The sequence below is a fragment of the Macrotis lagotis genome, chromosome X (genome assembly GCF_037893015.1).
Source record: "Macrotis lagotis isolate mMagLag1 chromosome X, bilby.v1.9.chrom.fasta, whole genome shotgun sequence".
Classification (NCBI taxonomy): Eukaryota; Metazoa; Chordata; class Mammalia; order Peramelemorphia; family Peramelidae; genus Macrotis; species Macrotis lagotis.
In genome coordinates, this window is record NC_133666.1 from 333,180,752 (window position 1) to 333,207,674 (window position 26,923).

Below are 26,923 nucleotides of genomic sequence, written 5' to 3' on the forward strand. Positions count from 1 at the left end.
CCTTTCTATAGATCTTTTGATTATTTAAATTTCATAGCATTCACTTTTTATTTTGTTGTTTTTCTTTCTTTTTACATTCTATTTATTGTGTATAATGTTTTCCTGTTTTTACTTAATTTACTTTGCATCAACTCATACAAATCTTCCCTTACTTCTCTGTATTTATGATATTCACTGTTACTTATAAAACAATAATTTTATTCAATGATTATATTTTGCTTACTCACTGAAAAAATAATTTTATTAGTGGTTCTAGGGTTTATATTATTTTTAAACCAAAACTATTTAGTTGGAACTTTCTTTTATAAAATGTAAACCATTAGCAAATGCCTAAACCATTGGAATCAAACTTTTGACTATTGTCTAATTTTGTGAGAAGTGTTGTTCTTTTTGAATGTTTTGTATGATAATAGTTTTAAGTCTTCAATAAGCACATAACCAAAACAATTTATTTTTAAGTGATATTATTTAAAACAAATTAATAATTAAGAAATTCTTATGCACTTGCTGATAGGTGATAGCACAGTGATAGTTGCTGGAGAAACAGGTACAAAAGTAAGATATTTCCTGCTCTGAAGGGGTTTATATTCTATTTGAATGTTAAATGTAAATTTTGTAATACTATAGAAATTCTATAAAGTTCAAATTAATGGTGAACTGAAGACAAGAAATATTTTGCTTATGAAGAATATATGATATGTTTATATATACCCTTTAGTACAATTTAGAAGCTTTTTTCTTCTATGTGTGGTTCACACAAATCACTCCACATGCAAGCAAACAAACTTGAAGGACTTCGACATCCGAGGTCGCCCTTCTCCAAAGTTGTATTTGGTACAGAGGTGATTTAAAGGTTCCTGCCAATCTGCCATGTTTAATAGCATGCTGCTGTATAGTACAAGAGCACCTTGTAATTAGCTGGGATCAATCATTTAGCTAAAGTCAGACATAGCATTTTGGAGAGTTCCAACCTCAGGAGAAGGAAATAAAAATAATGCTTGAACTGCTAGTAACTGTTTGACTGCATTGTGCTAAAATGCTGATAAAAGGTCACCTTTCGAGGGTAAAGAAGCAAGTACATTTATTTACCTAATTCATAACAGCTTTTTTTTTCTCAATTGACAAAACAAGTGAGTGAGGGAAAAATATAAATATTTACAATTAAGCTAACCTAGTTATGCCTTCATCCTAGGATCACAGAATTTGAAAGTCAAAAGGAAGTCTAAAAGAGGTAATTTAGTCCACAATTCAGAGATTCTTCTATAATATTCCTGATGAATGGTCCCCAAGCCTCTGCTTGAATAATTCCTGAAATCAAAAAGCTAACTACTTTGTAAGTAATTCATTCTACATTTGAACAAGCCAGATTTCTAGAAAATACATCCTTAAAGAAGGATAAAAATCTTCTCCTTAATAATTTCAACTTATTAGTCATAGTTCTCCTTTGTGACTTCTAAGCTTGCCATATGAATTTCCTTTGGGAAGCATAATATAATATAATATAAGCTAATATAAGTTAATATAATATAATATAAGCTAATATAATATAATAAATATCCTTCAGACACAGTTTTCTCATTGGTAAAATGGAGAGATAACAGGAAACAATTGTAAATGACAATGTATATTAAGCAAATATAAATCATAGATTTGTATTGTATTGTTTCGCATTATATATCAGTTTTTTTGGTTTTATCAAATTGGATCTGTGACTTCAGTGATATTTTCTTTCCTTGCTTTGCATTCACAATATCAGCACAGTAGTTGATTCAAAGGAGGAGCTTAATAAATACTTGCTACGCAACTGAGTGAGGAAATTTCTTTTGCATAATGGCAGTTATTCAACTTAAAGACCTAGATAGTTAGCTTGACTAGGTTAAGTTGACTTGCCTAGGGTGACATGGCTACTGTGAATCAAAGTTTGTCTTATAGTAAGGTCTTCCTGATGCTCAAACTGGTTCTCTATCCTGTATTATATCATGTTGCTTCTCCCAGATGTCATTATTATTATTATTATTATTATTATTATTATTATTATTATTATTGATATTTAGGCTATGAGCTGAGACTAAAATAAAAGGAGAGTTGGTCCATGATATTTTGTTCACAGATGATTTGGCATCAATGTTATCCCCTTGGGGCTGAGAAACAACAAAGTATGGATCAATTCTTTGCTACTTGTGTTAATTTTGGCCTAACAAGCAACACTAAAAAAACAGTGATTCTTCCATAATCAACATTGTTCCATCTATATTTGGAACCATCAGTTAGTGCAAATGGGGAAATTTTGAATCCTGTGTATAAGTTCTATTACCTTGGCAGTATATTTTCCACAGATATACATATAAATGATGAGATTGATGCAAGCATTACTAGAGTTAGTTGAGTAAGTTTGAGGGGCTCTGAAGGAAAGGGTGGGAGAGAAGAGGTTAATTACTAGACTGAAGGTCCATAGATACATTGAACTGACCTCAATGTTGTAAGTCTGTGATAGTCTACCAGTGCTATGCTAGGAAACTGAATCCCTTCCATTTGAATTTTCCTAGGAAGATTCTGAAAATCAACTGGCAAGATAAGGTACTAGCATCGAGGTCCTTTCTTGAGTTGAACTATCAAGCTTTCAAACTGTGTTGCAGAGAGGAAGACTCCAATGGTTCAGCTATGTTGTTTGAATAATATTTGCCAAAATAACCCCTATTTTATGGAGAACTCACAAAAGGCAGACACACGAAAGTTAGAAGTAACACAAGGAGACTCTCAGGGTCTCTCTGAAGTACTTCGGAATTGATTGTGAGACATGGGAGATACGGGCAAAGGAACTCCAACTTGCTGTGACCCCATCAAAGAAATTTTATCTATGAGCAGAATGGCAAAAGTAATGGGAGATGCCAAAATTTAGAAACATCTCAACACCAAATGTTCATATGGGTTTTTTGTGTCTGATTTTTGGTAGAGCCTTCCAAACTTTATTGGTCTGATTAGCCACAATTGGACACAAAATATCTTTACTCCAACATAATGATGCCAATTTGGTCCTCTTCATGAAGGATAGTAATCAATTATCAGTGATTATTATTATTATTAACATTAATTAATTAATGACATTGAATATATCTACTCTAATATACCAACTTCAGTTATTTGAAGATAAACAAAAATAGATCCTTTTATCTTCTTTCTATAGAGCTAACACTTACAGTCACATTTTTTTCATGTGACATATTTCAAGTCCCACCATCAACTCAATTATCTCAGATGAACAGAGTCCAGTGTGTGACTGTCCTGTTAAAAATGAGATCCCATCATTAAAATGACTAATAGTTTTTGGAAAGCAATGAATTAGGTCTGATAAAGGTGTTTCCCATAGTTATTAGTATTTATCAATCAATAAATATTTATAAAGCACCTGTTTTGTGTAAACACTAGACATACCAAAAAAGTAGAGATAAATGACAGTCCCTCTCCTCAATAAATTCACAATGGTGGCCTATGCATTGTCCATGTCAAGTTTCCAAAACATGATTTTTGATGAATCAATGGTTTGATTTCAAAAACCATGGAAAAGAAAACTAAGAGATAAATTTGGAACAAAGATGTGTCTTTTTTATGGTTTAAAATGTTAACTTCATAGATAACTATCTATTCTACTTAATTATATGTAGTTCAAGATATGATGAGAAGCTTCAGGAAATAACTATTTACTCAAAGTTAGGTTTAGACTTTCTTCTGTTTTCTTAATAGGGAAACAGAGGCTTTTTGAAGAGAGGGGATGGAAAGAGGCTGTGTTGCTATTGTCCTTGCTTTCCCATTTAATACAGTCTGGTATATAATAGCCATTTAATAGATGCTTGTTCAGTTGAGCATTATTTTAGAATGATTAATGAGATAGTCATATGCACTATGGATTAGAGAAATGCACAAGGCAGACTGAACACTATATCTTTAGTGTTCAAGGAGCAATACCTTATATTTGCAAGCATGCAGAGCAAATGTCTTCAAGTCCAGCCTTCATCTCCAGTGTTTATAAGAAAAGTTCAGGGCCATTTTTATTTCCCTCAATGCTCATAGAATGTTGATAATTTAAAAGGAAATTCATTTAAAAATTGTTAGTCACTTACATTTGACACTTTATGACCCCTTTGGAGTTTTCTTAGCAAAGATACTGAAGTTGTGTGTCATTTCCTTCTTCAGCTAATTTTCAGATGAGAAAAATGGAGACAAACAAGGTTAGCTGATATGTCCAAGGTCACACAGTAAGTATCTGATGCCAAATTTGGACTCAGAATGATGAATCTTTCTGACTCCCTTCATGGTACCACATAGCTGCCTTTAAATAGATATCATATGAGTCTCAGGTAATTCCCCCCGAACCATTATGGTTTAGTAAAATAATAGTGTTAGAAATAAAATAAATATTTGAACTGAGAAATTCTTTTCAGTGCTGGCTGGGTACAAGTCTAGACTGACTAACAAAAGAATTGATATAATATAATCTCTAGGCAAAGGTAGAGTTCTGAAATAGTAACACAACTCCATTTCTGCAAGAAGAAATCTTAAAAAGCTTCAAAAGATGGAAGCATCTCAATGCAAAAATTAGCCTAGTGACACTTGGCAAGACAAGTCTGGCCAGAGAGGACAGCGGCACATGCTTGAAGAAAGAAACTTTGGGGAAATTAGCTATTATTATCATTCCATTCCAGTCTTTTTTGTTTAGGTAGATATGGTCCAGGGATAATGATCATAGCAATAATTGTACTAATAGCTAATATTTAGATAACATTTTATGGTTTTCAAAGTGACTCATTTATTTTATTTTATTTGTAAACATCATTATCCTGCCATTATTATATTGTTATTTTACATTTAATGTCTATAGACTCCTATATTGATAGATAAATAAATGTGCTTGAGAGCTGCATGAATTTATCATTATGTAAGTTGATCCTAGCTAGGTGTTGTATTATAGAGAATACCACACTTGAGTGAGGAAGACTTGAATTTGAATCCTGCCTTGGATACTTAATAGCTATGTTACCTTAAGCAAGTCATTAAGCTTACTCATGCCTTACCTATAAATGTTACCTTATCTATAAAATGAGGATGATTTTACTATATATCACATGCTTATCACTAGATTAAAATGAGATATTTTATAGAGCTTTTTAGTAAACCTTAAAGTAATATATATATATATATATATATATATATATATATATATATACATACATGTATATAAACTATTTCATGGTACCACCTATCTCCCTGCTATCCTGCTTATTTATAAATTATAAAATATATATGTTTTAAATATATATGTTTTATCTGTTAACACCTAGGTTTTATCTCCTCTGTTTTTTTGTTTATCTCCTGCTTTTTGATTCATATAGTTTGAAAGTTATGATTATTGGCAATGTTAAAACATTTTTTATATAAGACAATGTTATATTTCGGCAATTGTGGGCAAGAGTTGGGTTTGTGAAAATGGTTGGGTTCCAGTATGAACAATTTGAGTACTCCAAGATATTCTGAGGTTTATCTTTGCAGAAGTATGAAAATGTATTGTCTGTTATATAAAGTTTCTGATGTATAATTTTAACTACTATGTGCTAAAATTTTAGAGACTGCAGTGATGTGTGGCAAAGTTTTTGCCTTTTTCTTCAATAATCTCCATTGACCTCTAAGCCGATGTAATGTAAGGATATTGCCATTATAAACTCCACTGTTTCCATGAATGATGAATAAATGAATATAGCATTTATTACATACTCTCTTTGTGTAAAGGCCTTTGCTAAGCACTTTACTAAGTTCTGGGGATACAAATCGCAGAGTTTATCAAGGAGTTAACATTCTAATATAAAGACATTTTATATATAAACTAGTCATATGGAAAGACCTTATAGTACTTAAGGTGCAGCTACATATCAGATGGCAATAATACATGTCATTTCTATTAATAAAACCATATTTTTTTCTGATATTGAACTCTTAGTTTCATTTGTCAAGAAATTTATTTTCTGGATTATCAGACTATTATTGTTAAGGAAAAGGGGATTTTAGGAAGTTATCAGAGCTAATCTCCATAGGGATCCATTTGGATCATAGCTACAGGTGCTAATATTGAAACATATCCAGTGATTAAGATTTATAGCTAACCCAAGAGCTCTTACAATTACCTGTTCATGTGTTGTGGTTTCTTGGTAGTTGATGCTGGTGATGTTCATGGTACAACAATTCATAGGGATTGATTAAAACCTTTATAATGTCTTTAAGGGCCAGTCTGGAAAGCAGGTTGTTCTCCAGGAGTCAATGCTTTAATAGACCTTCTTGGACTCTGGATCCTGGACCATCTCCAAGGGTTCAAGGAGAGGAGTTGAGGTGGTTAGATTTACTTTGAATATGATGTCTTTCCCTCAGGGTGACTTTTAACTTCACCTAAATTGGCTTACCTGTCCTATGAAGAACAGTAAATGAGTAGTTGTTGGTTGTGGTGATATATATAGTGAGGACCCTTCTCACAAGTTCCCTACATCAATAATAGCTGCAAAGATTGAACTGGATCAAGGCTGGTGTTCTTCTTAGGGGGCTTTTAGACTTACCATCCATAGATTGCAGTTCTTTAATGCAGGAGGGAGGGTTGAAAAAACCCTTGTTTACAAGGATTATTCCTCTTATTATGGCTTTTAATTTTTTTTAGTTTTTTTTTTTTGTTTGCAAGGCAATGGGGTTAAGTGGCTTGCCCAAGGCCACACAGCTAGGTAATTATTAAGTGTCTGATGTCGGATTTGAACTCAGGCCCTGACTCCAGGGCCGGTGCTCTATCCACTGCGCCACCTAGCCTCCCTGGGCTTTTAAGTTTTATCAGGATACATTTACACCATTCACACATGTAGAGCCCAAAAGAAATTTAAAAATGACAAGAGAAAAATATACAGTGTTAAAGCTACTTAATTTGTTTGTTTGTGTGTGTGTGTGTGTGTGTGTGTGTGTGTGTGTGTATCTTGAATAATATAGGTTGATACCATCCATATACATCAAGGAATTAATGAAATGTTTTGTCCAGATGCCCCCTTTAAGTTTGGAAGTCATATTTAATATTTTTAGGAGAGATAATGTACTGAATTTCAGGACAGGTAGAACTAGAACAGGCTTTAATTGGTTCCCTGAAGGAAGGTCTGTATTTTAGAAGAATTATTTGTGATATTATTATGATGACACTATATTTTAAATAGAGAACAGTTTTCCATTTGTGAATCAAAATAATTTCTCACGATATTTATTTTCTAATTTAGTAAGTGCAGTATGAAAAGTAAGGCTTTCTGTTTATAATACATCTGGACTTGAAATTTCTTTGCTGTATAGAGAACTCTTTGTGAGTGTGTGTGTGTGTGTTTGTGTGTGTGTATGTGTGTGTGTGTGTGTGTAATGAGAAATAAACATATGCAACTCTTCACTGATGGAAATTGTTATCTTGTCTATAATTTCTCAATCTTAGAGATTTTCTCAGGATACTGAAAGTTTAAGCAAGTTGGTCTGGAATCATCCAACTAGTAAACCTCACTAGAAGAATTTGGACCCATGTCCTCTTGATTCCAAGGCCCAGTCTTGACCCACTACACTACACTGATTTTCATTGTTATTTTCATTATTTATGATTATTAGGATCATTCATCCTAGCTTAATTTGCTCCTTGATCTTCTAGTTAGTATATAAAAACATCCTCAAAATAAGAGATGCTAAGACAAAAGTAATTGGCAAAGTTTACACACACACATATGCATGAACACACACACGCATGCTCACATACACACATTTTAAAGTCTTGGTAGTAATTCTTTCCACATCTTCCTCCCCTTAGTATAAATTTGGGACCTGCTTCTATATTTTCCTTGACCATGTTAGATTACATTAGATGATGAATTAATGAAAAGCCATCACTAATTTCTGCCTGAAATAATTGTCCTTAAAGTGAACTAGACCAGGCCATTTCTCAGCAGCTATTTTCTATCTGGAATATTTTTATGGAGAAATTGTCTATTTTGACACCTGCTTTTCAACGACAGTGAAGTATTTTAAAAGAAAGTAAATGGCTGATGGCATAGTTGGTGACATGTTTTACACTCAATACTGTCATTGAAAAGCCCTCTGTAATAATACATTGTCTGATTTATGGCCCTTGCCTCTTCACTCCACAACATTACATAATTAAACCTGATTATAATTACTCTCATTATAACCACATCTCCTGATAAAATCCAAACTCCTTCATTCCCCAGGATAATGTTATAACAAGGATGTTCAATTCTATATTTGGTTTCTAACAAATGAGTTGCTTTCCCCAAACTACAGAATTAGACCCAGTGAAGCACTGTAGCACAAATCTGTCTCAAAGCCAAAGATAGAAATCAGAATTCAGCAAAACCTTGTGTGCTCAGTTAGGGGACACAAAGCTTGATGGTTTATTAGAATGAGTAGATAAACTTGTCATTTTAGTGAACATTTAGTAGTCCTTCCATGTAATTAGGCAGTCTGGAAATTAGCCATTCTTCATTAGCAGGAAAATTTTGAAATTAAAGATTTTGTTACTGAAGAATAATAATAGCAGTTCTCATGTGGTAATCGACTTTCAAAAAAATCTTTTTCACTTTAAAGGACTTTCACATAATTTAAAATTTGTTTTGGAAAACTGCATATAAAGCAACACATTGATTGAGATTATTTGGTTGGACATTTTCTATTTTCTACAGAAATTCTTATTGGGAAGCTTTGAACAGGAAAATGGTTAGAGTATAAGATGTAGAGTCAGGAAGGTCTGAGTTTAAGTTCAGTTTTAAACAATGGTTACTTAGTATGTGACTGTGGACAAATCACTTAACCTCCATGTCTTAGTTTCTCCAAAAAAAGAAAAGTTCTATCCAAATGCTATATATACATGTAGATATATATATATATATATATATACATATATATATATAATATACATATATTTTATTAGCAGGCATATTGCAACAAAGTTCAAACACAAATTTGAGTTAGTTACACAGTTACACTTGGTGAACCTGAGGCAGATTTTTACTCTAAAATTTCTAGAAGGTAATATGTCAATCAATCAAAAATATGTTGAGAACCTAGTGTTTACTAGCATATTTTGTTTGCTGCTGATACAAAGATAAAAAGTTAAGAGGAGCCACCCTCAAGGAACCTACATTGACAAACTAGAATGTGTTAGGGTACTCACTGTCTTTCTAATGAGTTGACATTGCCCCAAATTTAAACCAGCCCAGCTTACTCCCTCTGCAACTTAGGGTTTTTTATGCTCAAAAGAAGGGCTAGTTGGAGAAGTATTTGCATAAAGATCCTAATTGCTATGCAAGATATGTATTAACTATTATAGAATTAAGTGAACAGTCAAAAGAAATCAATATACAATAGCAGTAACAACTTTGAAAGACTTAAGACCTCATGTCAATTCAATGACCAGAGGATCAATGCTGAAAAATGCTACTCATCTTCTGATAAGGTGAAGTGATGCATAGTCATAGACATACCCAATATGCAAATTTTATTTAGTTATGTGTATTTCTTATGAGTTATTCTCCCATGGGGCAGGAGGAGAGAAAACAAATGCTTGTTAGTATGAAAAAAACTTTTAAAAAAGGTATTTTGTAAACACAGGAGCTGCGAAAAAGCCAACCTATCTTATCTCATCCTAACTCTATCACTTAGTCTCACTATGCCTCAGTTTCTCTATTTATAAAATGAGGGTGTTAGATTCTATAACCTCTAAGGTCGCTCCCAGCTCCAAATCTATATTCCTATCTCTGGGATAAGGATGTAAAGGTTGAGAACAAACTAAGCAGCTTCCCCCATTTGTCACTATAGACTCAGACCTTTTGAGTTAATCTGTGATTTCCTTATTCTATTTATTTCATAATATTTGTGCATCTCTTTTCTAAGTTAAAAAATTCTCTATCCTTCAATCATCAAATTATGTGGAAAAACATAATTTTGAATTCCCTCACCCTCCTATGGGTGCACTGAACTTAATAAGGATTAGGCCTTTACTGATAAAAGGTTATTGACTGATTGAAATGAATGGATGAATAACTATTTGAAGCTCAGTATATACTTATGGAATTAAATTTCTGGATCTGAAAGGATGACAAAAAATAGATTCTGAGCTTTATAATTTGCAACAATTCCCTCCTTAAACTAAATCTTTTACAACTTTGAAAAACCAGGTAAGAAAACTGTTTCAAAAAGACTGACTTCTGCCTATAGAAAGCACCTGCATCCTCCCTTTTCTCTAAACAAGGATCCAGACTATTTTAAACTTTAACATCTTTTTGTATAGTATAGGTATAACTTCTGACTCCTAGGATCCAAAGTGGGCAGATTGTATTTTAATAGTTTGAGTGTATATGTTTGACCAGTTCTTAGGGAAAATTATCTTTTAAAAACATAGATGCAGTTTGTATCAGCCAGTATGGAAAAGGATTGTGTGTTTGTGAGATGTCTGTGTGTGTGTGTGTGTGTGTGTGTGTGTGTGTGTGTGTGGTGGTGGTGTAGGTAGAAGAAAGAGCCAGAGCCAGAGATGACAGAGACAGTGATAGAGACCGGGAAAGAGACAGAGATGAGAGAGACAGTGGGTAAAGGAGAGCGACAGAGGAGCAACACAAACAGACAGGCAGAGGCAGAGGTGGGGAGACAAGCAGACAGAAATCCACAAAGAACAGAAAGTAATGGCCTGTTTTGTTTCTTCTGATTGCTTTAGTACCTCACAATTTCCTCCACCTCCAACCATCCTGTGGTGCTCAGTTCTGAAAATCAGAAAAAGCTGGTGAAGTAATTTGATGCTGTCCGTTTTCCTATGTGCTTTGGCAGCAGATTGTGAAAATGTTCAAGAATGTTTGTAAGTGGTCAGAATGAATATGTGGAAAGATGTGGATCTGAAGTCCTCTTTTAAAATAAAATAAAAAATCTCTTAACATGGGAAGAGATTTTTATGTTTCCCTGATGTGAAAATTATTAGCAGCTAGTCCCAGTCCCCAAATGGGAATTCAGAGCCTATTGCCTAGCTTTCAAATTCTATTAGTGGACGATGTTAAGATGAACTGTGCTTAATTTTCACCAGAAAAATCAGAATATGAGCAGTATGTGATTCAAGGAAGGAAGTACTTGATTGAAGGCTATCTTTCTCGTACTTTCTGCTTTGATTATTTTGATACTTCCCTTCTAATGTTTGTAACAGAGAGATGCTAATTGCTTTGGAATCCAATTTTTGTATATTAATCATGTTTTTATCATTTCTTTGTTTTCCCACAAATATATGAGCAGAAATAGTTGAAAGAAAAATAACTCACTGAAATTTATGTTTAAAAAATCTAGAAAGAAAAATATTGGGAAGAAATCATTTTATTTGAAACTATTATTTACAAATTAAAGTCTAGACTCAAGGCCTCATTCAGTGATTGATTTATCAGAGCATCAATGACCTCACAATCACATCTAAGTAAAATTTTCATGGAGAATTCCAATTTCAAAATATCATCGTCTTTAATTCATAACTTTTTCATTGGCTATATATTATTATTCATTTATTATAACAGAGGATGACAAAGAAATTATTTTGCTTTTTGAAATTCAATGGTATGATAAAAATATTTTTCAAGGAGAGGAGAAGGTTAAGACTTTTGATTTCATTCACGTGGGGAACTCTCAATGTGAAAAAATCCCTCTATTGATCAGAAAATCATCTGTAATTATAGGCTTAGGGTGTTGCCTGGGGCATTTATAGGTCAGTGACTTGTCTAGTGTCAAGCAACTGATTATTATAAGTAAAAGACAAGGTTTGAACCCAATTTTTTTACTTTCTAAGACCTGAACAAAATATAATTGTATCAAATGCACTATTAGTTCAAATTATTTTATTAGACTTTGAATTTATTTTTTGTACTTATTTAACAAAGTATTTTCACATACATATTTTCATTTGATCTTTTTAGCAATTCTGTGAAGATAAAAATATAAAAATAACATTTTCCATTTTATTTATGAAGAAATTATAAGAAATATTAAAAAATTTGCTCAAGATAATAGCAACAGAGCTAAAACCAGAACCCAGTGGGGCAAAGCAAAAGTGTCTGAGCATGACATATAAAAGTTTAGTTCTCACTGTCAAAGCAAAGTTTTCTGATGATATCCAGATTTTTCATTTATTGAGAAGTGTAGCAGTAAACTGTAAGAATATAACAAAGAAAAAAATTAGATATTCTGATAATATAAATCTTACAGATTCTTATAAAGTATATATGTTTTTCTAATTTTAGTTAGATTAGTTAGGATTAATAAACTGGTAGGCATTTGGTTAAACTACTTTTTTGAATGGAGTCTCTTTTGAATACAATAGCAATTAACTAGACTCCCCTTTCAATATACAATTTGGCAAAAAATCATCATAGTCAAAGATGTCATTTGAAGTTTACTAAGAAAATTATTGAAAAACAGAAAAGATAACTAAAACAAATATATGATTACTTTTGCTAAGACCCTAATGAATGAATTCTCTCATTATTCTCTTATGTCTATTTAGCAGTTTTGAGCTGATTACTGTACTACTACTATAAGTCGATGAGTTCCTTTGGGTAGTAAATTTGTTTTAGAAGTACAGGGTGACCTATTCCCTATTGGCCTGGAGTGAAGTCAGTAAAAAGAGGTGAACCTTTGTGGTGGGGCAAGCCAAGTACCTTCTTGAGTTATAAATTGACTGAGTTTTATAAGAGGAATTGCCAGGTCATAAAGAAAGTAAAGAATATCCAAGGGTATAATGAACACTTAAACAGAAAGCAAAACTGTGTTTAAACCATGTTAAAAACTGGTAGAATCAGAATTGTAAGTACACTGAAAACCAGAGTGAAACAGCAAGAAGATATCAAAGTGATCAGATATGTGAAATACTCTAGCATGTAGGAAATTTGCTTTAGGAAGCACACTAAAACTTTAAGAGAGGAAAAGTGAAGGATTAGTCAGAGTTCATTTCTCTCTGATCTGAGGGGGCTACATTGGTGCAGGAAGCCTGGACAGAGTAGAAATCCAATCCTAGAGTGAATATTTGTCTTCTGCAGGACTGAGTTGTTTGTGGAAGTATCAATCAATTAATTCACAGATATATGCTGACAACTCTAGTTATTTTTCTCTCTCTTAAGTTATTTGAAAGTTTGCTTCCTTTAAAAGGAAAATAATGTGATATGTTCTATAACTCACCCCAATCCACATATATCACACACTTTTCCTCTCAAATGACAGAAAAAGGGAAGCTTTAATAAAATACTATCCTTCACTTGGTTGGCTACCTAATGGTTTTTCTCTAAAAGCTAAAATTTGGAGTCATTGTCCCAAAAGAAAGTCAATATCAAAGGGCACCTATTCTCCACTGTAACATTTTGTGAACTTATTATTGATTCTGCCAAATAGAGGGAAGCAGAGAAAGAAGATATCAGAATAAAGTAGAACTTTTTAAAAAAAATAAGATTTTATTTCCTCCTCTAGAAAATGAAAATGAAGAGAAGTACGATCAGGGTGACAATAAGAGGACCAATTAGAAGCCATATTTCTTGTAAAAATGAATAGCTATAAGAGAATTAGTTTCTTCTTTTCTCCTCTCCTCTCTTATCTTTTCCTTAGCAAACTGTAATTTCCTCAGCATGGGGAATTCCATAGTACCAAATTTCTTTACCAGTGAAGATTAGGATCTATTCTGCAATTAATTTTTTTAAGAGTTTATCCCTAATGTGCGACTAGGTGGCGTGGTGGATAGAGCACCAGTCCTGGAGTCAGGAATACCTGAGTTCAAATCTGGCCTCAGACACTTAATAATTACCTAGCTGTGTGGCCTTGGGTAAGCCATTTAAACCCATTTGCCTTGCAAAAATCTAAAAAAAAAAAGAGTTGCCCCTAAGGAACTGGGAGATTAAATAATTTACACAAGGTCATCTGCCCACTGAATGTTAGAGATAGGATTTGAAATCAGATCTTTTGTATATAAAAGTCTGCTCTTTACTATGTTGGGTGGCCTTTTTTAATCTATAGTACTATTCCAAAATTGCCTGCATATATGAGCAATTTAGAACATGAAACATAAGAGGGATAAGAAGGAATATTCAAAAATGAAGGTAAGATAAAAAATCAATAAACATTAAAAAAGCTAGAACAAAGGAATGGTGGCATCAGAGTTTTTCAGTCTGAATTTACTCCTTCAAGAGTATTATCTTTATGACATTTAAAATAATATGTATTCATAATGTAAATTATTTTGAAAATCTTATTCCTTTAATAGTAGCTTCTGTTTATTAGACATCCTGATGAACCTTTTGTTACTACAATTGCATCCCAAAGTTATGTGTAAACTCTCTGATATGACTAAGTTGACTCTGATTAGAATGCTTTTCTCAATGTTTTAGGAGTTGATTTCTTTCCAATGAGATAGTCATTGAAAAATCTTCCTGAAAGACCTCTAGGATGATGTTTGGTAGCCAACCCTGCTGGTGGAAATGGTCCTTTTACTTGCATCTAATATCGTCTATGAATTCTAACTTATTAATGCAATGGTTCCTCTTAAAAATATTTTTCGGTTTGTAAACATTTTCTAAAAAGCAACAATTAATTAATTTAAAATGATACTTTTAATAATATTTAAAATTAATTTAGTATAAAGCTACAAAATAACTTTTAACTCCAAATCACCATATATATCATATGATTATAAAATATAAAATTTTGTTTAATTTTTATTTAAGTTTTAAGTATAAAATTATAAACTCTAAATATAAAATGAAATATTATACTTATATAGCATATGGGAAAGATCACATGCTCACTATTATCTATAAAACTTCATGTTAAATTTCATTATTTTGAATTTTTTGGTTATCAATAATACTTAAATTCTTATTTAAATAAGTTACAATTTGAAAGATGGTTAATATAATATAATAATATGTAAGGTTAATTTTAGTTTTAATGTTGAACCTTTTCATTTGGGCAAAAGTTTACAGTATTTTACTTAACACCAAATCTAATTATACTAGTTTAACTAGCTTATTATGTACCTTAATTTGTAATGATGAAGACCATGACATTGGGGAGGTGATGCCATGATATGCATGAATTTGACTAAGGGGATGCTGTGCTAAGTCTTCAGTCTCACTTTCTTTTCTAGGGTCATCTGGATCCAATGGTATAGATATGAATCAAGACAGCTGGAGATGACCTTTGATATAAGTTATCAAGTGTCTGAAGTCAAATTTGGACTCAGGTCCTCCTGACTTCAGGGCCAGTGATCTCTCCAAAGAGAGCAGAGAGAAGCAGAGACAGAGTCAGAGACAGAGAGAAAAAGTTACAAAGAGACTACTAGAAAAGAGAAAAAAGAGAGAGAGAACAAGAGAAGTATCCAGTAGAAAGCAAATTGACACTGGAATTAGAGGGCCTAGGTTTATACTGCATCTTTACATTTATGACCTATGTTACCTTTAACAAGTTACTTAAGTATCCTTAAAAGATTTTCTCATTTATGGGATGAGGAAGTTGGAATACTTGACCTCCAACCTATCTTTCAGTTCTAAATCAAGTACTTTGTACCAGACATTGTGCTCAGTAATGGGGTACAAAGAAAGACAAAAAACTGCTCTCAAGAACTTCACATCTATTGGGAAAATAACATATATATATATATATATATATATATATATATATATATATAACCTGCATACAAGATAAATTGGAAATAACTATAGGGGCAAATCACTGGAATTTAAAAGACTTGAGAAAGATTTTTCTGTAGGAAGTTGGATTTTGGCTAGGACTTGCAGAAAAAGGGGGGGAAATAAGGAGACCAAGATGAGGAGGAACATTTTTGGCTTAGGGAATAGCCATGAAAATGAGTCCAGAGATCAGTAGTAACTGAATTGACCATCTTCTTTTCTGAAAGCAAGAGTTAGAGTGACTTGAACATTCTGTACCTTTATATTCAGAAGAATAGTAATAGGGAACTATGTATATTTTGAGGAGGGAAAGCTTCGGGATAAATATAATGAGCTCTATTTGGAATATGTTGAATTTAAAAAGTTAACATTGTTATATATAATATATTACTTGTAAAGTAGCTGGATTTGATAGTCACATCTCAGTTCACTGAACTAACAAAGTTTTAGGTTATCTGAATTATAGTTAGGCAATAGTGAATTTCAGCAGGGAAATAATAAATATCATAGACTGTCAATGAAAAAAAAACTAAAGGAAGGGACTTCAGCTTACTTAATATTAATCTATGTTTTCCATCTCTTTTAGCCTTTATGTATAGGGAAAAGATTTTCCTAGAGAAGGTAAGAAAGGATGTCATGACATTTGTTCTGTTGTTTGAGACTCTTTGGAGTTCATGATGCTATTTATTTCTTCCTATTTACTTGATCAGTATTCAAAGCAAATAGCTTCTAGATATATAGCAGGATTTGGTTACATACTAGTATTTCCATTTATGTAGTTAATTTAGAGACATACATCTGTATTGATATCAGCATTGTAATTGAAACATAAATCCAAATATATTTTGCATCAAAATATAATATTTCCTTAATATGAAAAATAAAAAATAAATACTAATCAATATTAGAATGAATACTACATATAAATTTTGTACAAAATGACTGCTAGAAGAAGTACTAGCTTCTATACAACTACTCCAGCAAAAATATGAAATTTATTAAGCTGTGTGATGATGAAAGACTGCAATAAGTGATTTTTTTCTACCTCAGAATTTTGCATAAAGCCAGACAGAGGCACATAGTCAATAGGAAAGGAAAACGTCAATAGGAAAGGAAGACACCAATAGTAACAGCAACAATAGAGATAAGCACACAGTTTCATGAGTATGACAAGAGGTGGATCTAGACACTGGCCTTGGATTCAGGAGGATCTGAGTTCAAATTCAGCTTCACACTTGAGACTTACCAGCTGTGTGAACTTGGGCAAGTCGCTTAATCCCATTGCCTCTCCCCTCCCCCCCAAAAAACCCAGTAATGAAGCAAATGATAAAAAAAAGAAATAAAAACTTTGGAAGAAAAAGTAGAATGTTAAAGAATATCTTAGAAGAGATAAGTTGTATTCAAGAAATGGACTTCCTGAATAGTATGTTTTATCAGACATGTTAATAACTCTATGAGATGGCAGAAAAATAGTAGAACAAACCCCCACAACATAAAAAATGGAAAATATGTATGTTATCTTATATCAGAAACAACTTAACTTGGCAAATAGTACAAAGTAGTAATAAAAAATCATCGTACTTTTTATTAAAAATGACTTAAAAACAGACATTTTATTTTTTAAAAAATTCATAAATAAAAATTGCCTTGTTCTTTTAGAATTCCAGAACAAAGTGATGACAGAAAGAATCTACTAATCACTTCCTGAGAGAAACTCCAAAAGGATTTCCCAGAAAAGTCATAAAAAATGTCAGAGTTTTTATACTGAAGAAAGCATACTGTAAGTATAAAGTTCAAGTGCCATTGAACCACATTCAAAATCTTTTAAGTCATAGCAGCATTCCTATGAAAGGCAGGGAAGAAAGTAGAGGACCTTAGGATATGGTCTTATTGAAGGTAAAACATTCAGGGTTATAACCAAAAATACTTTGCTTTTTGAAACTAAATATGATCTTATTGGAGAACAGTGGACCTGTAATGGAATAGAAGACTTTTATGTATATCTGATGAAAAGATTAAAACTAAGTAGGAATTTGGGGGGAAAGAACTCCAGAGAAACTTTGAAAAGTAAATTCATTTGAGTAATTGAGAGTATCTATATGCTGATATAGGACTGACACTCTGAATGACTGGGAGGGCCTCCCCCTGGGGGAGGGGAAGAAAAAAGTTATCAAGAGAATTTGATAAGTGGGATGGACTTGCTCTGTTCTGTTCTGAGTTTTTTTTTTTTGTTTTTTTTTTTACAGATAAAGAAGGTAAACATAATAGCACTAATGTAGAAGGAATGAAGAATGGACATGGAACTTGCTATTTCTTATAACTGGGATGAAGGAGAAGAATATACAAATATGGAGGAACAAAGAATCAGACATCAGACAAATCCTCACTTTTATCTGAGACTGACAAAGGAAGCTTGAACATACACTCATGCACAGTTTGAAGTAAAATACATTAAATTCAAAAGGGAAACAAGAGGGAATAGTGGGGGCAGGGGAAAGTATGGTAAAAAGGAAAATAATACTAACAGAAAAGAGTGATAAGCAAAGCAAACTTTTTATCCTAAATGGAGGAATAATAAAAAAAGATTAGGAAAGACAAGATAAAATAAAAATATAATATAGTGACCATCAATTCGGTAAAGATTGAACAAAATGCAGTATATGAATTTAATTGAATGTTAACCATATAAGAAATGACAGAAATATGAATTCTGAGAATGCTTGATAATCAGCACTAACAGTGAGTTAAATGAATACCAAAACACATCACTGTTAATAACAATGAAAGACAATAATGCGGATCATTACAATGGCCAACCAAACTTCTGGAAGAACTTTGACGAAATTATGTTTCTCTGTGTCCTGACAGAAAGGTGATATACTCAAGATACAGAAAAAAATGCATTTTTGGACAAGAATTTCTTTTCTTTTGTAATGATTATTTCTGTCTTTCACTTGTTTAAAGGAAAATTTAGGTGGAATTAGTAAATGCTCCTCCCAAAAAAATAGAAACAAACCAGGATAACTGAAATTTTGTTTAAATGTATAGAACAGATTAGTCAGAATATCAGAAGGAAATATGGGTAAGTAAAATAGTTTAGGAAGTAATGTGATATTTATTTTATGATTTTAAATAAAAATAAGGCAAAAGAAACAGAGCTCCATAGTTTCATATATAATAATTCTTTTGCATTCTACTGCATATATATGGAAATATTATTTTTCATATTTTAAACTCAGATTAAAGATTGATTTTGAAACATATTTTGGTACAGTATTGTATTTAAAACAATAATTAAAAGAACAAAAACTAGTTGTGCTTTGTTTACAAATATTTATTCTCAGTCAGTTTTTACTTATCAACATATCAGCTTTGCAGACAACTTTTTTCTTTACTTTTAATTGTCAAAAGGCTTGTCTTAGCCTGTAAAGAATTGCATGAACTGATGCTGAGAGAAGTGAGTAGAACCCGAACAACATTGTACACAATAACAGCAACATTATGTAATGATCAACTAAGATAAACTGGATCATCTCAGAAGTACAAAAATCAGACAATTCCAAAGGGCTTGCAATAGAAAATGTCATCCACATCTAGAGAAGTACTATGAAATCTGAATGCAGAAAAAGCTTTCTCTTTTTCAGTTTTTAAAATTAGTTTTATATACTATGGTTTTTTTTCTCCTCTGAAAGTATTTCCCCCTTTTTAGATTTGATTCTTCTTTCACAATGTGATTAATATGGATATATACTTAGCATACTTATACATTAATTGCCTATTTGTAGATTGCTTTCTGTCAGGGAAAGGAGGAGGGAAGGGAGGAAGAGAGAAAAATGTGAAAAAAAAAACCTTACCAAAAATGATTGTTGAAAAGTATTGGAAAAACTAATTGAACTAATTGGAAAATAAAATAATGGTTTTTTAATTTTTTTTTTCTGAATTCTAGCAGGTAGGTAGCATGGTGGATAGAGAATTGGGTCTTGAATCAGGAAGACTTCAAATCTAGTCTCAGACAGTCACAAACTGTATGACCTTGAATAAATCACTTTCATTTGCATTAGTTTCTTCATCTGTGAAATAGAGATAATAATGGCACTTACCTTCTAGGGTTGTTGTTAAGATAACTGAGATAATTTTTTTAAGGCACCTAGTCTAACATATAATAAGTGATATGTAAATACTAGCTGTTTTCCTGTATTAGCATATGATATTTGTTAAATAAATGACCCCATCCTTCTAAATGCCTCTCCCGTTCCTAACTTTATTTTTCTCCATCAATGAATAGAAAATGTAAAAGAAAAAAAAATAGTTATTTGCATTTCAGGAATATGAACCTCTATTGGTTGTTTTCTGTCCAAGATAAGAATTTCTCATTTCTCTATCCATTAAACTTCCTGTGTTTCTTTCTTTCATTTTTTTGGAAAACTCTTTCCTAGACTTTTTCCTCTAGCAATTAATGTTTCTCTCTCTCTACAATAACTATGTACTGTTAGCCATCTCCAGTCATCCTGATACATATCTAGCCATTGGACCTATTGGCTTTGGAGAAGAAAGTGAGATTGGTGAGTTTCCAAGTATCCTCTCACTTAAATCCAAGTCACTTGTAAGTTCTAACATCTCCTTCCTGGTACCATGTAATTTTTTTAGAACAAAGGACAAACTCCAACCTGTAAGCAGTAGTAGCTGCCCCATTGGGGGGACACAACTGTTCCAGTCCCTTTGTTCATTCATTTGTTTGCTCCTTCCTTCCTTCCTTCCTTCCTCCCTCCCTTCCTTTCTCCCTTCTTTTCCTCCCTTCCTTCCTTTCTACTTTCTTTCCTCCCTTCCTTCTTTCATTCCTTCTTCCTTCTATCAATATACTTTCATGTCCTTCTTTCCTTCCATATTCTTCCATCTTTCTTTCCTACATATCCTTCCATAGTCTTCCTTCTTTCTCTATCGTTTCTTTCTTTCCTCTCCCATAACTTTTCTTCCTTCCTTCCTTTCTTCTATATCCTTCAATATTCTTCCTTCCATCCTTCCTTCTATATATCCTTCCTTTATATTCTTTTTTTCAATATCTTTTCTTTCATTCATATCCTTCCTTCCTTCCTTCCTTCGTTCCTTCCTTCCTTCTCTTCTTTCCCTTCTCTCTCTAAGTCCACATAGGGAATCATACTATCACTTTAGCCCAAAGAACTATAAGTTTTGATAATGAAACTAGCAAGATATCTTGGAGTTTACAGTATACCTTTCTTTTTTATGTACAATGCCTTAAACCCAAATCACTTTGGCTCCCATTGATTGTCAACAGTAAGTCCAGTCCAAGCCTCACTTGGTAATTATTTGTATTCTGATGGTTCAAAGTGAGGAGTAAATAGCAATTGTTTCTGTTTGAATCAGAAATCCTGAAAGTTTTCACCTAAAGAAGCCATTTGTTTTTGCTTCATTTTTATCCTAGTCTTAAACACTGAGTGGACATTGCTTGAGACTAGCTGAGAATTGGGGAAGACCTTAGATTAAAAGGGTCAAAGGCCTCCACTGCATCTAGGGTCATTTCTAGTCATCCTAATCTATATCTCTTCGTTGGATCCAAATGGTTCTGCTGACTTTGAACAGCCTTGACTCACTTAAATACAATTAACTTGCAGGTCATGATATTTCCTGTCTCTTCCTGATGTTATGGTCCACTTCATAAAAGAAGGATAAGCAACAATAAAAATATACCAGTTGTGATAAATTTTCCTGACTAGTTTCCAGTCTCAGTAAGTAGTCTAGACAGCAGGAGAAAAATAGTTTTATAAATATCAGGGCAAATCCATTTAGGGGAAAAAAGGTAAGCTCATTTCTACTCCTGCAGAGGAAAAAATAATTTCTTACCACATAGTCTAGATACTATACTAAAGATGTAACCAAATGCACCTCATTTGTTTATCCTATTTCCTTACCTGAAACTCAGAAGCCAGATTAGATAATTTGAGACATTTTTCCTACTACTTTCAAGAGCTCTGATTAATTGAGACCTGGTCCAAATACTACCTATGTGTAATTTATTAGCTATATGACTCTAAATTAGTCCCTTAACCTCTCTAATTTGTAATTTTCTCACCTATACAGATGGTACAGTAATGACTACATAGCTTACTTCATTAGATTGTTCTTCTAAGGTTCAAGTGAGAAAATTAAGCAGTTTAAAATTTGTAAAGAGTCACATAAATGTCAGTAATTGTGTTATTGTACTTTATATTGGAACTCATTCTAATTTGTCTTAAATAATCAAATAGATTTATTAACTTTTGCTTATCCCCACAAATACCAAATACCAAGTACCTTATGCTATTGGGATCAATTGAAGCATTATGGTCTAATGCAAAAAGCACTAGATTTTGAGTTAGAGATCTAGAATTAAATGTTACCTCTGCTGCTTTTAGTTTTGTGACTCAAGTCTCTTTAACTCTGTGCACATCATTCTCCTCTTCTCTTCTGATAGCACCTATCTTATGTTAATGGTAAAGATATTGATAGTTGTCCTAATGTGTTCTAGAAATCAGAAATTATATGAAGATATCCAAGCAATTCAAATTTCAAATATTATGAAAATTGTAGCTATGCTGTATTAAAAATATTATCTGAGTGCATATTTCATCTTTCTTTTTTTTCAGGTTTATTTTGCAAGGCAAATGGGGTTAAGTGGCTTGCCCAAGGCCACACAGCTAGGTAATTGTTAAGTGTCTGAGACTGGATTTGAACCCAGGTACTCCTGACTCCAGGGCTGGTGCTTTATCCACTATGCCACCTAGCTGCCCCTATATTTCATCTTTCTAAATAAGACTTCATTTAAGAGATCATACCTGTAATCAGCTGCTCATGTTGGAAGTAAAATACATTTTTAAAAATACTTTTAATATAGAAAGTATTCATGTGCCCCCTCCCAAGGAGAAGATATCATTTCAGGGTTGTTTTATTTATTCTCATTTTAATAATCTACTGTGTGTAATTTATAGTTTAATACACTGTTTTCTTTTTTATTTCAAGCAACAGAGGAAACGTCCCCTTCCTCCCCCCACCTCCATGTGCTGGTGGATTAGCAGGGCATCCTTGTTCTTCTATATGGAACAGGATTGTAAGGTTCCCCACTATATCTCTGCTTTAAACCTAGAGATTTCCCAGGCTGATAGCACTGCCAGTGAATTCCATTTATGCTGTCCTTCTCTCAGGACCCTGATGTTAGGGAGTGGTTTTTAGCCTGGCTAGATCCTAAGCTAAGTGTGTTAACAAAGTTTAAAGAAATGTTCAGATCATCTTCCAATAATTCCAACACACCCCTTGCCAAGGGCACTTGAGAAACTACAGTGCTGATTTTGGAGACTGTCTTTGAAAATCAAAACTCTGCACAGCTTAAATTGAAGTATATAGTAGCAGAATGAGTGTCTGTGAGCATATCTAGTATTTCCCTGTAATCAGACAGCTTATTTCTATGACATCCATTCAAAATCAATAGAGAACTGGAAGATCCATTTGTTTTTCCTTCATCTCACCCACTAGTAGTAGAAAGTAAGGAGTATGTTTATGTTATGAGGCTGTTTTTTCCCTACATAAAAAGAGAAACTAAATAAGTAGGTATTAAATAGTTAAGAAAAGAATACAAATAGCCCAACAACCCTTTACATCAAAGGAAACAAGAGTTACTTCTCCGGCATCTGGTCACAGACCCAGGTCAGACAGCAATCAATAACAAAATGGACAGCACCCCCGATTGCACATATTTCACTCTGAGTGTCAGCTTGGAGATCTTTCATGGGGATTAATAGCTGTACCAAGTCGCTCTCTCAGCAATAGAGTGCTTTTCACAGGAACCTTTTCTCTAGTGACTTCTGAGAGCCAGGCCTGCTACCTGATTGGTGGAAGCTTCTGAAACCAGGCACTGAAACAGATTGTCCACTAAGGGTTGAAATTCCCCAGTCGCTCTTTATATTTCAAACTCAATTTTGCTGACGTATAGATCTAAGACTAATGACTTTCCTGTGCTTTGACTATTCTCATGGAACTATATAGGGCAATAGCCTTTCTGAAAATCTTGTTTGAAATTGTAATAACATTTTTATTTATAAGATTAAGGGGCTTCTTTCCCAAGGAAATAAAAGGCAATATTTAAAGCTGTTTGAGCCATTGCATAAAGAAATAAAATGAAAAGATACTTAAAAACCCTATGAAATATTCATCTACTTCTCTCTTTTACCCCCTCTACCTCTTTGGTTTTATGTTTCCAATAAATATTAGACTTGATCTAATTTTTCTTCTAAGGAAGATTTACATTTGGGTTTCTGACTGTAAAATGTTGCTATTCTCAGCTCAATTCTTTAAAAAAAAGTCACTGTAGAATGTGATATATTGAAATAATTGTAGATACATTTCTATATTGCTGCTCATCCTATCTTTTCCACAATAGTTTGGAGATTACTATTTCAGTTCTAATGATAATATGCTGAATAGTATAGTAATCCTATGGACTTAAGTTCATGAAGTTTTTTTTTTCTCTATGGAGATTAGTTTGAATCATTGCATACATAATGTAAATGCTTGAGCAGAGAGGGGACACAAGAATTGCTCTATTCCAACAATCTTTTTACATGAGAGGATATTGAAGTATATAAAGATTAGATGACTTGCCTAATGTTACTCAGCTCATTAGTTGAAGAGCTAGGAACAATCTAAAGTACTTTCTAGCGTCTCACATTGCCAGATATGAATAGAAGTGATGTAGCATCAAGCCATAGAAATAATCATCTAATGTATCAACTTTCTACTCCCATCATGTTACTTTAAAAAAAAAAGTATACACAAAAGAATAGGGACTTGAAATTCCAATTTAAGTTCCTTTCCAATATTACCCAAGTGCAATGACATTTGGTTCCAGGTGTTAGGAATAGTTGCTTATCCAATCACATTTGGATCCTGGAAGGTTACCCATTACTTCTTTGGTCACCATGCTTTGGATCCCTCAGGACAATATGAGCATACTTTAGTGGAACTTTTGCCTTCAATCTTAGTCCAATTCTAGAATCTCTACTTATAGTGCCTAGAATCTGGTCTAGTTCAGATGAACTTAGTGATGCTAGAATATTCAGGACCATGTAGTAGAAGTACCTAGATTTCTATTTCCCCAAATAATAAATTGACTTCGATAGAAATCTCATAATGGTTTCTGAAGTGATTTTACTTGTGATATAGCATCCTGGTTTCAAGTGTAGCTAATTTAAGAAATAGAAAGAATGGGAAAATTTAGTTCAATTAGAGAGCTATTTGAAAGGTAGGCTGATATGGTAGATAGAGAATCAGTCTTAGAGTAAGGAAGACCTAGACTCAAGTATCAACTCTGACATAAAATAATTTTCTGATCTTGAATAAGTCCCATAACTTTTCCCTACCTCTAGGTTACTCTCTGAAACTTGACATTTCACAGTAGATAAATATTTGAATCTGGGGAGGGAATTTCCTTTTGAGGAATTCCTTATAAAAATAAAAGCATAAATCTGGTTCCCCTTTTCCTCCACCAAGAAAGTGTATTGTTAAACACATGCATTATAGTATCTTTATTCTATACTATTGGCAGTCCATGTCTAAGAACATAAAAGGACATATACATAAAAGGATGTCATGTGAGGAGAAGCCCTTCAATGACAACTAATCAAGTGATCTTTGTTAAATACATTTTAGGCCTTGTGGACAGGGTGAGGGGGTGGTGGAAGAGGGAGGATCTGATGAAGTAAAGCACATGTTCTTTTTCCTCTACACTTTTACTCTCTAGTTAGGGAGAGAAGATGAATGGGCATAAAAAAATCAGGGAAAGAATCAGAATTATGAACCAGATAGTCCATAATTAAGTGCTGAATTATGAGGATCAGAACATTGAAATGTTAATTCACAAAAGGTAGAAATATGAGTGATTTGATACCATGAGTAGCTCTAAGGTATTTACATTTCTGAATATGATTTTACTCAAAATCAATGTTCACAAACTTTTGGGAAAAAAGTCCTCCAAGGCATAATTGTATTATTTTTTTCAGTGAATCATTAATTACTAAATTAGTATTTTCTTAAATTCCTAAAGGAATAAGTATCCAGGGTCAGTTCAAAATTTAAAATAAAAAAAGTATAGTTTTTACGTCATCCATGCTTTCCATAATATAGCATGAAGGCAGTAAGTCACTCAAGAAATTGACCCATCTCTTAGGGGCATTTATCTCAAATTTACCTTTCTAGTATCCCATCTCCTGGGGATACATGTGCTTTCCTCTAGCTAAGTCTTTGATTATTGCTACTAAAATATTGGGTGGATTCCTTATTGCTCTTTCATGGCAAGAGATGAAGATTTGCTCATGATAGGTAGGTATGAATAGATTGCAAAATTTATCACTGTAGGCGATGGCCTCCATTATGAAACTGAAGATTTGTTGGATTTTGGAGTAATAAGTTAATCTATATTAGTGTTTTAAAATATTAATGCTTACAAATAATATCTGTGTATTTGTTTCAATCTTTTCCATGGAAAGGAAGATAGATTTAAAACTCAACCATGAATTCTGGAATTTGTAATCCAAAGATAATTTTCTCTCCCTCCCTAAAAGAGACTGAAATTATTTGCAAGATTTTTTTGGGGGGGAGGAGCAGGACATGGGGATGGACTTTCATTACACTCAGAGTTTTTGAAAAAGAGGAGAAAGAAGAAAGCTGATGGAAATTAAAAGTAGAGTGGATAGCACTAGAGGCAGTCACCATAATAGATGACTGGAGAAAAGTATATATGGATGCTTGCAATTAGTCACTGAATCTGCCTTTTTGACTGATTGAGAGGTGAAATTCCTTTGACTGCTCTTCTCTACTGTCTTTTTTTTCTGGACTGGAGTTTATTTATGATTTTTCCTTCATCTACTTAAGACTTATCATAACTTGTGTTACAAATTTGTTATATATTGAAATGCAAGGGTTTAAGTAGGAGTGCAAATGAAATTTTCTAGGAAATAGTTTGATAAACCCCATGTTTAAATAAAATGAAGGTTTGCACTTTAAGTATAAAATAGTCATGGTTTTATTCTGATTTGGGGGAGTAGTTGTCAGAAAATTCTTACAGCTATGATTTTATTAGTCTTTTGTATTAGTTCCTAAGTAACACAGAGATGATCCATGTA

The 26,923-nt window shown here is 32.9% G+C and overlaps 1 long non-coding RNA gene across 1 annotated transcript in view; it reads left to right on the forward strand.

Moving 5' to 3' along the window:
* Nucleotides 1-1,228: 1,228 nt before the first annotated feature.
* LOC141503460 (uncharacterized) overlaps nucleotides 1,229-26,923 on the forward strand; it is a 67,599-nt gene continuing 41,904 nt past the window's right edge. Inside the window, exons 1-4 of the long non-coding RNA XR_012472852.1 lie at nucleotides 1,229-1,333; nucleotides 2,547-2,577; nucleotides 4,192-4,253; nucleotides 17,415-17,535. This is a non-coding gene — a long non-coding RNA (uncharacterized LOC141503460). The remainder of the gene's footprint in view (nucleotides 1,334-2,546; nucleotides 2,578-4,191; nucleotides 4,254-17,414; nucleotides 17,536-26,923) is intronic.